General features: G+C 30.2%; 1 protein-coding gene and 1 non-coding gene across 4 annotated transcripts in view; one reads left to right on the top strand and one right to left on the bottom strand.

Moving 5' to 3' along the window:
- Positions 1 to 14335, top strand: part of LOC105796341 (uncharacterized) — a 71431-nt gene that overhangs the window by 52003 nt on the left and 5093 nt on the right. The window lies entirely within an intron of this gene.
- On the bottom strand, positions 2953 to 3059 carry LOC128040108 (small nucleolar RNA R71). The gene has a single exon (XR_008194768.1). It is a non-coding gene; the product is annotated as a small nucleolar RNA R71 (small nucleolar RNA).

Below are 14335 nucleotides of genomic sequence, written 5' to 3'. Positions count from 1 at the left end.
GGTTTAGCTTTAAATAGCTTTAAACAGCATTCAGACTTAAAATAGTATATTAGAAAAATCTAATCCAGCTAATTGTCAAAGTTCAACAGCTTTCGAATAGTACGGCTACGCATGATTGATTAAACACGCTCGTTAAAATCTGAAATTTTGACATACGCATAGCATCATTTCCTTTATGTTGATTTTGTATGATTGTCCATGCCTTTAAGAACAAAATAATAATAAATCCAAAACTAGTTAGACACATAACAACCGATAACATTCAGCAAAGAAATTTTAATCTACAAAATTAAGTTATATATTTTTATGAAAGTTAAAATATACTTTTATTTTACGTTCATTTATATTTTATGATTTTAGAAAGATTGATTCAAAATTCCAACATTTTTGAAGGCCAATCTATAATTTTATAATATATTAACTAAATATCTTATAAATTTTAGAGCTGAAGTTCAAACTAAGAATATTAAAGCAAGTCAAATAACATATAATGACCAATCTCGAGTTAATATTCGATGGCGAAGATTTGTTGCCTTGATTACAACAGTTTGGTCAATTTTGCTAAGATTTAATTGGAACAATGATTAAAGCTTTTTTTTTTCTGATACTTGATGACACAAGTTCAAATCCTATCACCCTCTCTCAGTGGCGAAGCTAGGGAAATGGCTGGGACTCCGATAGTGGCTGAGTTAGAAAAAAAATTTTAGGTCAAAATTAAAGTGTATATTTTTACGATAGTAAAAATGCAACTTCGCCATTTTAATAGTTTATATCTTTATAGTTTTTAATGAATTAAATCAAATTTTTATCATTTTAGAGGGGCTAAAGTGTTATTTTATCATTACTAATTTAAAATTTTATAAATTATAAAGGGCCTAAATAGAAAATTTTCCATTTTAGGGGGGTTGAGGCCCTTACTAGCCCTCCTTAGCTCAGCCACTGGCCTCGGTCCCTCCTAAAATGATTTTTTTTTTCATTTAGGCTCCTTTATAATTTATAAAATTTTAAATTAGTGATAAGCCATAAAAGTAGCATATTTTTAATCCCATTCTTGATGCGTTTTTGGATGATTAATAATGTAAATTAGTGAATTTGATGCTCATAATCCTTTAAATTCATGTCTTTATACTTAGGAGAGCATTTAGGAGAAAAATGAGCGAAAAACGAGCCAAAATCGGATAAATAGATTTGTTTCCAAGATCCACACGGCCTGGGCATTTCCACACGGGCTGGCCACACACCCTTGTGAGCCACACGGGCTAGCCACACGCCCATGTGCCAATCCGTGTCGATATCGCACCCTACTTCCCAAATACGTTGAAAAACTCAATTTTTAGGCTTTCTGAGCATTCTAAAGTCTATAAACACCAATTAGAAGAAGACCTAAGGGGGCACTCAGAGAAAATCGAAGAAAGCACTCGAAGAACGCCATCGGGACCAACTCGGAAGTGGGTCTCCCTCAAGATTGAAGATTTCCATTTAATTTCTTTTAAAGTTTTATTGAGTTTCTTTATGTCTTGTGGTTATTCTGACTTTGAGATGATTTCATTCAGGATTATGAACTAAATTCCCTAGATACCTAGGGAAGATGAAACCTATGATGAATCTTATTATTTGATTTCTGATTTACGCGATAAATACTTGATTATTGTTCTCAATTTTGTATGCTTATTTCTTGTTTTAATATTTCTGAGATATTAATTCAAGTTTAATGTGCTTATTTCAGTGGAGTTGCATGCAATCATAGAAATAGGACGACATAAATATACTAGATTAGAGTCAAATCTAATAGGGGAATCCATAGATCGAGTTAATGTGACAATAGGGGTTTTAATTAGAAAGAGATTTCAATTAATCAACCTAGAGTTAGTTATTCTTACTCTCGAAAGAGATATTAACATAATTTAGGGGTTTCTACGGATCAAGACACAAGTGAATAAATCGTTTAATTTAGATTCATAATAATAGGTGAAGTCTAGGTGGTTTCTTTCTTGGGTATTGTCCATCTCATTGGTAATCTTCGAATATTTTCCTATTTCATTCTCTGTTGCATTCTTAGTTAGATTAGTTTAGTAATTTTAGATTAAAAGCAATCACTCCAATTTGTTGGCTAAATAATAGAAAAACAGTAATTACTAGTACTTTTAGTCCTCGTGGATACGATATTTCCTACTCACCATAACTATACTATTGTTTGATAGGTGCGCTTGCCTTTGTCATATTTATAGTTAGTTTAGTGACCATCAAGTTTTTGGAGCCGTTGACTGGGACTAAAATATTAGGAACACTTTATTTTTATTAATTTAGCCATTTATTTTTATTGGATTTTATTTTTGTTTTTAGTTTAATTTTTGTTTTCTAATTTTTCTTTTACTTGCTTCTGGCAGGTTCCTTTAGTTTATGACTAGAAGAAACCCGTCGGGACCATTACTATTTGACAGGGAAATTGAAAGTACAGCTTGCAGAAATCGTTGAAGCAAGGCAGAGTCGACAGAGTATAGTAGACAATCAAAAGGACGTTATTATTATTACTGAGGAGATGGGTGATAATCAGAATAATCAGCTACCTCCTGCAGTTGCTGCAAATCTAGATCTTGTTCCTCATACTATGTACGATTATGCCAAGTCCACTCAAACTAGGGCTGAATCGAGTATTGTGAGAACTATTATTACTGCAAATAATTTTGAACTAAATCCGAATAACAATTTGTTCAATTCGATGGTTTGCAAGATGAAGATCCAAATACTCATTTGGCTAATTTTCTGGAAGTCTGAGATACTTTCAAGATAAATGGTGTTTCTGACGACGGCATTTGCCTATGGTTGTTCCCTTTCTCGTTGAGGAACAAAGCTAAACAGCGGTTGAATTCTTTAGCACGAGGTTTTATCACTACATGGGATCAAATTACTGAGAAATTTCTGCTGAAGTACTTCCCACTGGCTAAGACGGTCAAGTTGAGGAATGATATTTCTTCCTTCGTTCAAATCGACTTAGAAACGCTATATGATGCATGGGAGAGGTATAAGGACTTATTGAGATGGTGCCCTCACCATGGGTTACCTTTATGGCTACATGTTCAAACCTTCTACAACGGTTTGAATCCCTCGACTAGACAGTCAATCGATGCAGTAGCCGGTGGTACTCTAAACAATAAAACATCTGAAGCGGCTTATGAGTTTATAGAGGAGATGTGACTGAATAATTACCAGTGGCAAGTCATGAGGACAAAGCCAATGAAAGCAGTCGGTGTTTTTAACTTAGATATGGTCACCATGTTATTGAATCAGGTAGAATTTTTTAATAAGAAAATCGATGGTTTATGTGTTTCTAAGAAAGTACATCTGGTGGTGTAGTGCGATACGAATGGAGGAGGAATGAACGATCCAGAATATTTACCCTAAGGTCTTAGCACAGAGAACGAACAAATCAACTATATGGGTAATACTTCTATGCCTCAAAATAATCCTTACAGTAACACCTATAATGCAGGTTGGAGGAACCATCTCAATTTCTCTTGGGGTAGTCAAGGAAATCAAAGAGCATGTCCCCCTCCAAGCTTCCAACAACAACCTTACCAGCAAAAGAAGAAGCTGAACCTTGTGGAGATGTTAACGAAGTTTATCTCAGTGTCAGAAACCCGTTTTCAAAACACTGAAACAACGCTTAAAAATCAACAAGCATCGAGTCAAGAGCATTATGGTTTTGGATTCCTCTAAGACGAATTATCACTGATAGCTATTATCTTATATTCGTTTTACGATTGATGAAAATTAATCTTTTAAGAGTTTGTAATTGTTCTCTCTAATAGTGTCATTTCTAAACTTAAAATTTAAATTTTTGCTTTAAAATATCTTATCACTGTACTCATAATTATCAACTATAATGTTTTATATATTAAATAAGGATTCTTACAATGCTTCTTCAGAAGATTCCTAAAATATATTAAATTTATCTCGATTTTGGTTGATGTTCACGTAATAATAATATATATAACATTAATAAATTTATTTTGATTTAATCTTAAAAAGGAAAATAATAGTTCAATCATCATTTTTGTCTTTTCTCAATAGAATCCATTATCCTTTAATAAATAATAAAAATTAAAAATGTGGACTGGTTATGGAAGTCTGAAAGGTACGAGTGATGGGGCCTTAAAAATTGTCGATTTTTTTTCTATTTATCTCATTTAAGTACAAATCATTCACATACATACACACATAAAATGAATTTGAAAATCGATTCTGCATCATAGGGATGGGTCAACATCTTTTAATCAATGAGCCTTCATGCTGATATTTATTAATACATTCTGAATTTGTTATTATTATTATTTTGATAATTGGGAGAGGAGAATAAAATTGTTAGGGAGCAAATTCAGGCTCTCATACCTATGATATAATGTTTTTGTCATTGGGGCGAGTGGTTGTTGGCAAAATAATTTCTAAATTTATTAATTAGATGGAGGGAGTTGTTTAAATTAAAGTAATTCAAGTTCGATTATTGAAGTTTCTAAATTTATCTAGCAAACTAAGCAAAGCAGTTACACTTAATGGAAATGTTGAGGATTATGATGATGGTAATGAAGATTAATATTTTCGAGTTTTTATTTTCTTTTCAATAATTTTATCTGTAGAATTCAAACTTGAATTCTCTCTTTTAAATGGGGTCTTTTGTGATTGATGGAATATCATTGCTATGAAATGTATTAATTAATAAAATCTCTAGAAAATTATATTAACACATTTGGTACACTAACACTTTACTGAGAATGAAATGTTACTTACAAAATCACCCTTATTAAATAAAAGATAATATTAATATATTTTAACATTTTCAAATATTTGAATTAATCCACAAAAGTATGATACTTGAATATTAAATCAAGATTGTGAAAAGATAAAATTTACAATTTTTCCACATATATATAACTTGAAAGTATTTTGATATTAAAATAGATATTAATAAAAATATTTTAACATAATTTATCTTAATCCTAATTTTTAGATATCAGAATTAGATTTCAACTAATTAAATTTATTAAAAAATGATAATTTTTCATAAATATGTGTGTACCAAATTTGATTTGGTCTTTAACAAAGGGGACAAGATAATTCAATGCTATGCTCGTGTTTGTCTTTTCTCGGTGTCATCTCGTTAAAAATTTGTCCTTTCCCAATATCATGAATTGACACAAAGTTGAGAAAATCATGTGGCCTTAGGGCATAACATAATCAGACTGTGTCTTTTTATGTGCATCTATTAAGTTAAATTAAATAAATGTGTGTTTCTTTTATGCAATATTATGTTTGTTTGAATATTATGTATTAATAATCTCATGTACTTTTAATATGAGAATGAATGAATGAATAAATAAATTAATGTGTGGTGTTTCCTAATTTTTCATTATTGTAGTCTCGTATTTATTGGGAATGATATAATGTTATATGTCAAAAAATTAATTTTAAAATCTTATTTATTTAGACTTCAAAGGAATTTAATGAGATAACTAAACATGTAATATGGCCGATCCCTCCCTAAATTTTTTTTTTCAAAGTTTCACTATCATAAATATGATACATACATATGTTTGATCAATTACAATGTAAAATTAAACCAATACACAGCATAATCGACGAAGAAGAATTGGACAAAACCCACACATAGGCATATGCACATGAGGGGACTCGAACTTGGATATTCAAGCCCAAGGATGACAATAAAGCAAGGCAGGAGAAGATGTTGCTAAATTCACTGCCACTCCGTAATTGACATGCTTCTCCATTATCCAACTCACTCCAATATGGATGTAGAGGTAAATTACACTTTGCCCTCTAAAAATGATAAAAATTTGATTTAATCCTTTAAAAATTATAAAATTATAAAGATTTAAAATTTAATTTTGACCCCTAAAAAATTTTCTACCTTCACCCTGATTATAATAATAATTAAAATTAACAAAATATTCAAAAATTTTTGTGTGTTAACTTTGAGTTTTCATATCAAATCTTTCATGCAATCTATATATTTATTCATTTCTCAACATATTGGATAATAATTATACCTACATAAATTGATTAAGTGCCAAATTAGATAAATTTCATGTTTAAAATTAATTAAAATAAATAATAAAAATATTTCGATTAAGTGCATTATCATTTATTCAACGGGCTATCTTTTTAGGTGATTTTGCTTCAATTCTTTTATATTTTTTTCGATTTTTCAGATCTTGAGATCTGCATCACTATTCCATATATTCATCACATGCAACAATTCATGGACCAATTTGGTTGTCAGTTGTCACTTTAATGTCTAATTGCTGCTACGTTAATCTGCAGAAGATCTTTAAGTTTCTTACGTCGTTTTCTTCTATCATTAATCAATATTCCATTATCGTATATGTCCAATAATTGATAGAATCTTGAATATTTTTTTATTTGGTAAAATCTCATCACCATTGAAATTAATTGTGTTTGTCATGATAAGATTTATGTACATTGTCTTTTTCCTATAAAATAAAATGTAGGTGAACTATAAATATTTATTCAGTCTGAGTGTTTCTACTAATTAATAGTTATTAAACTATTATTTTAGAAATTGAGTCTTAACTTGATTGGTATGGATATTGTTATCAATGTAAGAGGATGCAGGTTTGAGTGCGTTGAAATGCATTATCCTCTTATTTATGGGTTGGGGAGGGGCTATGGGTAGTTCTAGACAGTTTGTCAAAAAGAACTGATATGATCGGAACCTATAAAAGATTGTTAAAAAAAAGTATTATTTTAGATATTGTTTTATTTTATACTTATTGTATTGTATTAAATTTTAAAAAATAATATCGATTGAACCTTAGTTTACTTGATATTATTACTAATGAAATAATTAGGAGGACATAGATTCGACCGCATTTAAGAGCATTTTTTTCTCCAATTTAATAGTTGAGAACAATTTTGGATTGAAGGAGGCATTGTTAAAAAAAAAATCATTTCCTTAATAATTGAGACGTGCAAATTCATAAATTACTCTAGGAAGCTAGAATTGAATTATAAAATTTTGAGAGATCAAAAAATAGTTTTACCATCTATTATTGTAATATCCCTAAACTGGGTCTGGTAGTTTCGAGTATATTTTTTATGCATGCAGTGTGAAACTAGGATGGTTTCTAGTAATTTTAATTTAATTTAGGAGGTTAATTTTATCTAAAATTTATTAAATAATAATCCAGAAAAATAAAAATATTTTGGAAAATTAATTTTAAAGTAATTAAATAATTATTAGTAAAAATAATTAATTTGGGTTGTAAAATAATTTTAAAATAATTTTTATTGGGGTTAATTTGAGTTAAATTTAAATATTAATTAAATTGGATTTAATTGTAAAATTTGGAATTTTGAATGGAAATGATCAATTGGTTAAGTGGCCATTAGGCGAATTCCCCAATTTTAAATTTCTTGTGGGTTGTTTCAATTTTAAAAAGAATGCATCTAGCTTACTTTTCACACAATTTACATCATATTAGAGAGCTATAAATTTCATTTTATTTGTATGGTTTTAAAGATCTATCATCAGAGAATAGATCCAACCAATTTTTTCTCAAAATACTCTATCAATTCATCCTAAATCATTCCTAAAAGTAGCCAAAAATATTCTAAAATTTCTCAAGCTTCTTAAATCAATATTTTCAATCAACGAATTTATAGGGAATCAAAGGTAATTATTATTTCTAAACTTGTTTTTATGAAGATTATAAACATTTTTACATGATTTGAGAGTCAATTACATGGGTTTTTTATCAATGTCATCTTCAAAAACTTAAGGTGCTTTAATGGTGAATCTTGAATTTTAAGAGGAAATCTACAAATCAATGGATGTTATAACTCAAAATGGGCCTATTAAAAGATTTTTTATCTTATTTATCAAGATTAAAAATAATTTGTGAGGTCGTTTGAAGAAATCCGAATTTCATCATCTTCATGAACCGATTTTCTGGATTTTTGTGAAGTTGATTTAAATGTGAAATTGATGCTTAGTTTATGTGTATATGGTTTATTATAGATGTTTGGAAGTGATTAGGAGGGCTGGAGAGGCCGATTTTGTGAGGAATTGAGTTTTTGACTTGATGTTACAAATCTGGTAAGGTATCTTTATGAGGGAATTTCAATTAGCATAGTTAATTAAAAGTTATGTTTAATCTAGATTTAGAAAGATGGTAATGTCTACTTTATCTCTGTTGAAACTTCAAATCTTGAAGAGAACCGCGACAACCGGAATTGAAGCTTGAAATTGCATAGTTGATCTTATTGTGGTAGAAAAAAATTGTGCGGTGAGTGTTTCTTAGGGCGATTTGGTAAATTGATCCTCAATTATGTTTAATTTAACTTAATTGATGATTAAAATTAATTAATTATGGATGAATGATTAATTTTGCAATATTGGTATTAAATGTGCAAAACTATTGAATTTGTATTGAAAAAAGGTAAATCAGTTTTTGGGTGATGTTTTGCTATTTAATTGGATTAATTTTAAGGATGATTTAAAACATGTGTACTGAAATTTTGATCATGATATGTTGGTGTTATATTTGATAATTGAATATGGGAAATTGGTGTATGAATTGCTAGATTTAATTTAATGCTAAATGACTATGTTACATGTTATACATAAGCATATTGTCACATTAAATTGATCACCATAATGGCTGATTTATATGCTATGTTTGACTGAATATATTGAAAACATGCATTGTGGATCCATTGGATATAGTTGGCATGACATAGTATTTGTAAGTACTCACCATTATTTATGACATTGTGAGCATATGGCTCTAGGTGGACTGATTTGTTTGGAGTAGATAAGGGAGTGTTGAGCATGAGTCTCCACTCAATGGGTTATTTGAGGCGCTATAAGGGAGTGCGTGCTTCAGCCCATTCAACTCGGTGGATTGTATTGATATTTGTGGGAGTTCAGAGATCCGTTTATCCGATGTATAATCACCCGATTAAGCCATGAAAAGTGTATGCCAATATATATTTATGTGTGATTGTTGCTATATCAATTGATAATTGAAAGCCATGAATAATTGATTTTTGGTATGGAAAATGCTTTTGGAAATTAAATTGGTATGTTTAATTATTTTAGCTGACAATTGGTGAATGATGGATGGTGAATTAAGCATGAATTGGATGTTAATTTGTTTGTCATTTTTATTACCATTCACTGAGATTTTTAAAGCTCACACCTCACAATTCGTGGAGATAATCGTCAGGATTGAGGAGCTGAGGAGTCGAGTAAGAGAGTTCCAAGAGACTTAGGCTTTGTAGAGACTTTAATATACATTTTAGAGACTGTAATCGAGCATTGTGGAACTCTCGAGAATTAGTTTAATTTTGGTTGTAATTGGACATTTTATTTGGATGGTTTTATAATAATTTTAAGGCATGTTTGAGTTTAATTATTGAATGATTTACAGTGTTTTGTTGCTTGATAACGCGGTGATTGATAACACGGTCTGTGAAGCATGAAATTTTTACTAACGATTGTTTAAATGAAACTTCCATGGAGTAGTTTACTAGCGACTAAGGTATGCCACTTGTTTGATTTATTCGGTGTTTGACATGCATGAAATTGATTGCCTATTTCTATTAAATTGAGGCTTAATTTATGTCAATAAATACAATTGAAGTTGTGTGTATATGTATGTTAATTAAACGTAGTTAAATCAGATTTACTTGGTCATTAAAATATGCAAAATCGAGTTTTAAAACGAGTTTTTTGCAAAAATAGGTGCAGTGGTTTTCACAGGGGCGTGTAATTGTCGACTTGGACATGTGGAAACTAGAGTTATCACACACAGGAGTGTGGGATTTCCACATGGGCGTGTGCGATCTGCCAAAAAGTTTTTCATGACACGAACACTGGCATTTAATGACACATGGTCTGGGGGACACGGCCATGTGGGATTTTGGGTGTTTGAATTTTTGTCTTTTTAAATTGATATTTTAATTTGTTTAAGTTACAATTTAGTCTTGCAAATTGATTAGTCTAATTAGAGCCCTAGATGATAAGGAAACTTGGTAAAATTTTAGAATTGGCCTCGTAATGGGTAAAATTCGATAGAAACACACTTAATTTGTAATTTCAAATAGGTTTTAATAGTTTGTATTTATTATAATTTAGTCCCTAATAATAAAACTTGAATTAGACATAGTAAACAAACTCAAATTAAGCTAAAATTTTTAGGCTTACATAATTTTGACTAAAAGAAGGTTGGTAAACATCTAGATCTAAAATCAGATTAGTTTTACCATAGGTGGTAAAATGATGAAAATGCCCTTAGGTTAAATTACTTAGAAAAAGTTTAAAATTGGCTCGTAATTTGCTTCCGCATTAATAATTAACTAATAATCAGATAAGATTGAGGTGTTACAAGGTCGTGGTGTGTCTTGGGTGGTCGTTAGCCGGAGAGTCACTTAGGTGGCTAATGTAACTCTTCGAATTCGGGCCAGTCCGTTCCGATTGGGTTTGGGGTGTCACAATTACTTTATGATTTCATCATTTTTTAAAGGATTGAAAATGACTATTTAGGGACTAAATTAACAACTTATGCATTGTCCGCTTCAAATTTCAAATTTTGAAAAGTGTAGAGATTAAAAATGATCAAATTAGAGAATATGAACTAAATCAATAACTTACGCAAAGTACAAGACTACTTGCAGAATTTGATATAATGAATTTAATTGCTATTATTTGGTTCATGATCAAATAATTTTATTGTTGAATGTATTATTATATGATAATAACAAAAATAACATTAATTAACTATTTTTTGATATAATTGGATAATAAAATAAAAATAAAAATTAAACCCCAAGATAAATGATAAATAGATATTACATATATATTATTAATTATTATATGATGATAACAAAAGTATTTTAATCATGATGCAAACTTTTACCTTCATGTTTTTTAAAGGATTATTAATATAAAATTACAATTATAATTATTTTATTAATATTATTTTTATAAAAAGAAAATAATTTAAATTATATTTATTTTATTAAAAATTTCATTATTAATAATTTAATTAGACATTGGATCCATATTAAATCATATTTATTATTTTAAATTGATTATCTACAGTTATATGTGAATTAAAACTAAGACTTAACATGTTTGATTTTTGTTATTTTATTATTATTTGACATGTTCGATTTTTGTTATTTTATTTTTAATTATTTATTATAATTTGATATCTAATAATATGTTTATTATTTGATATTAATAGTATTTGTTTTCCGGAACAAAAATCAAATTAGAAATTAAATAAGTAGACAAACAACAATTTCTCTTGATGCAATCATTCAAAAAGACACCCTAACATTTACACCGGTTCAATTTTTTTGAAATGGAAAATGTTAAAGGAAAACATGTTTAATTAAAATTTTAAATTAAATAGTTGTAGTTATTCGAGTTATCTGAGTTATTCAAAACCATTCAAATAAACGAAATTAAATTTTTCAGTTTAACTCGAATAGAATTACATAATTTGAGCTATCGAAAATCCAAATAAGAAAAAGTAAAACTACATTATTTTGATAAATGTTTACTTTTTCTAAAGTTAAAAGTCAAAACCATTAAGTCAAAAGAGAAAATTAACTATGTTGTTTCGATAAATGTTTACCCATCAGTCTTACTTATGTAGTTAAATAATCTTATACTTCGTCTACTAGTTAAATTATCAGTCCATGTAAACGCAACATTGAGTATAAATAATACAATGTTCCCTTCACATTCATGCAAAAGTACACTCTTCGTAATGGGAATACTTTCGTATCCAAAGTGGAAGGTGGCACTTTCACCGGTTCTAATTATTGCAACATTGACATTCTTAGCAAAGAAGAAAAGCTCAGCTCTTCGATTTGAGCAACTACTTTTACCGGCAGCACGACAGAATCTGAATCAAGCAGTGTGTGTTGGTGTGCATCTACTAAATTAAATAAAACTGTGCTTCCTTCATGGAAGCCAATGTCTGCGTGTGAGCGCTCTTTACTTATTATATATTGATAATCTCATGTACTTTTGATATGAGAATGAAATAAATAGATTTGTGTATAGTGTGCTCAAATAGTGTAAATATCATGTACAGAATTTGTTCGTTGAAACTCATAAAGCGAAATATGCTTAAGCTTGATGAAGAACCGCAAGGAGGTCCAGTTTCGTGTGGAAATGCTCGTCTTGGAAAGGCAAATTTATAATATCAAGTATGATCTTGATAATTCTAGGATATACTGTGAAAGCATCCTTCATGTGGCCAAGAATTCCGCCAGTAATTATACCCAAAAATCAGAAAATTTACATATGAAACTCTGTTAAATAGAAACCAGGACTAGCAGTTGTATTGCTAATTTTTCACTCAATTTTGGAGCGAAATACACTTTCGACATCGACCTTCCACTCATTTCCACTCATTTCTAAGAGCCAAATTCAGTCATCTGAAGAAATACGGTCAGGAATTGAGAGAGGATAGACCAAGACAATGACCTTCGCAGTGGAAGTTGCACACAAAGTTGTGCCCCCGATGACCAAGGTGAAATTGCAACAAAGGGTAAATGTGATATTGTTCCTTTCACATTTATGCTAAAGTACACTCGTTATAATGGCGACTCTTTATAATGGAAGTTGTACACGTTCACATTTGCACTAACACCGGTTTTAATCACTGCAACATCAACTTTTGTTGAAAAATATAAAATTGGTAATTTGGTGTCAAAGACAATGCTCACTCCGGCGCTCACCAAGTCTGTGAAAGCTTCCATATTTATGATAGTAATTTATTGAACCAATGATTTGAGCTATGCTATTGTAGATATCTAGCTCATTAAGAAAGAGTCCATATTTTCCGTATGTGTTATTATTATAATGTACTATTCTTATGGTATTATTGTTGTTGAAAATTGGCCAACCATGCTGCTGTGATGTTTTTGGTTAAGTGCATGCAGCTTGTAAACATACTGCAGCACATATGCTTACTGTAACAGCAAGGTTTTCTCCTTAGGGTGGGTTTGGATGGGCGATTGGGTGCGGTGCGGTGCGTTTAGCTTACTTTTTGTCTCACGCTACAGTATCGCTACAGTATCTAATCTCACCGCCACCACTGTTTTTACACTAACCGCAGGTAAACGTACGCACCGCCCATCCAAACTCACCCTTAGTTTCATTGTAATCAAACTAGTTGAAAATGAACAAGTTGATGACAACTTGATGCATTAGGTGTTGAATGACTAGTTTAGGTGGCTTGTTTATGTGTACAAGCAATGTTTATCAAGTTACTAGCTAGGCTACTTAGTGTTAGTAGGTAGTATTTGGTAATGTATTTGACTATAAATGTATAGTTTTTCTAGTTGAATGAATGAGCTGAATTAGCTATCAGCCATAAGCTCCTTTGCTGCACATTTGTGAGCAAGTAAAAATATTTCTTGGATCTTGCTTCATCTTTGTTCTTAGTTCCTAGTTCCAACAATTGTTTTAGTGCGATTGAATTAGATCTTCATTAGTAAGCAAGTCTAAAAATTATAATATATATATTTGAGAGACTTGCTTAACTGAATGTATTGAGAGTCGGACACTTAATCTTTTCTTGTGAGACTATTATTGTAAGTATGTTGTTTTTGCCAAAGTATACTTAATTGTATACATATGAGAAGGGGAGAGATTGGGATTATTTCAAACCAAAGGCTTGAAGCCTTATTATATAGAGGGTAAGAGGCAGCTTAGTAAAATCAACCAAACACAAAAAATCTTCATCTTTGGCGAGTTATCTATTTCACTGAACTTTCAGTTGTCTTCCCTTCCTCATCTCTGATGAAGTCATTTTTAATGGTGCCTCTAAATGTGCTCTTTGAGAGGAGATTCATCCATAGGTGTTTAAACATGCAGGATACTAATCAAGTTTAAAGATTGATTATTGTTACCACCTTACTAATCATATTTGCAAGAGTTTCAGTTGTTGTAATCTTTTGAAGTAGAATATTTCCTTTTTCAAACATTTCTCCAAAAAGCGATATGTCGATGTGTTTAGTTCATGAATGGCAAACACAATTTTCGTTACTGACTGTCACGATAAAGATTTATGTGACTTTGAACTACTCCCAAATCTTTTGACAATCCAATAAGCCAAACAGCCTCTTTAACAACTCTTGAAAGTGCCATATACTCTGGCTCTGTAGTTTTTAAACTTACAAGTAGACTTTCAACTTACTGGAGCTCTAGCAAGAGTAAATGAGTATTTGGATTAAAAACATTAAAAATTAAATCAAATAATTTTAATGAATTAAA

Source organism: Gossypium raimondii, chromosome 3 (assembly GCF_025698545.1).
Source record: "Gossypium raimondii isolate GPD5lz chromosome 3, ASM2569854v1, whole genome shotgun sequence".
In the NCBI taxonomy this organism is placed as follows: domain Eukaryota; kingdom Viridiplantae; phylum Streptophyta; class Magnoliopsida; order Malvales; family Malvaceae; genus Gossypium; species Gossypium raimondii.
Note: the sequence above shows the minus strand (reverse complement) of the source record. Positions and strands in the feature narration are given on the sequence as shown.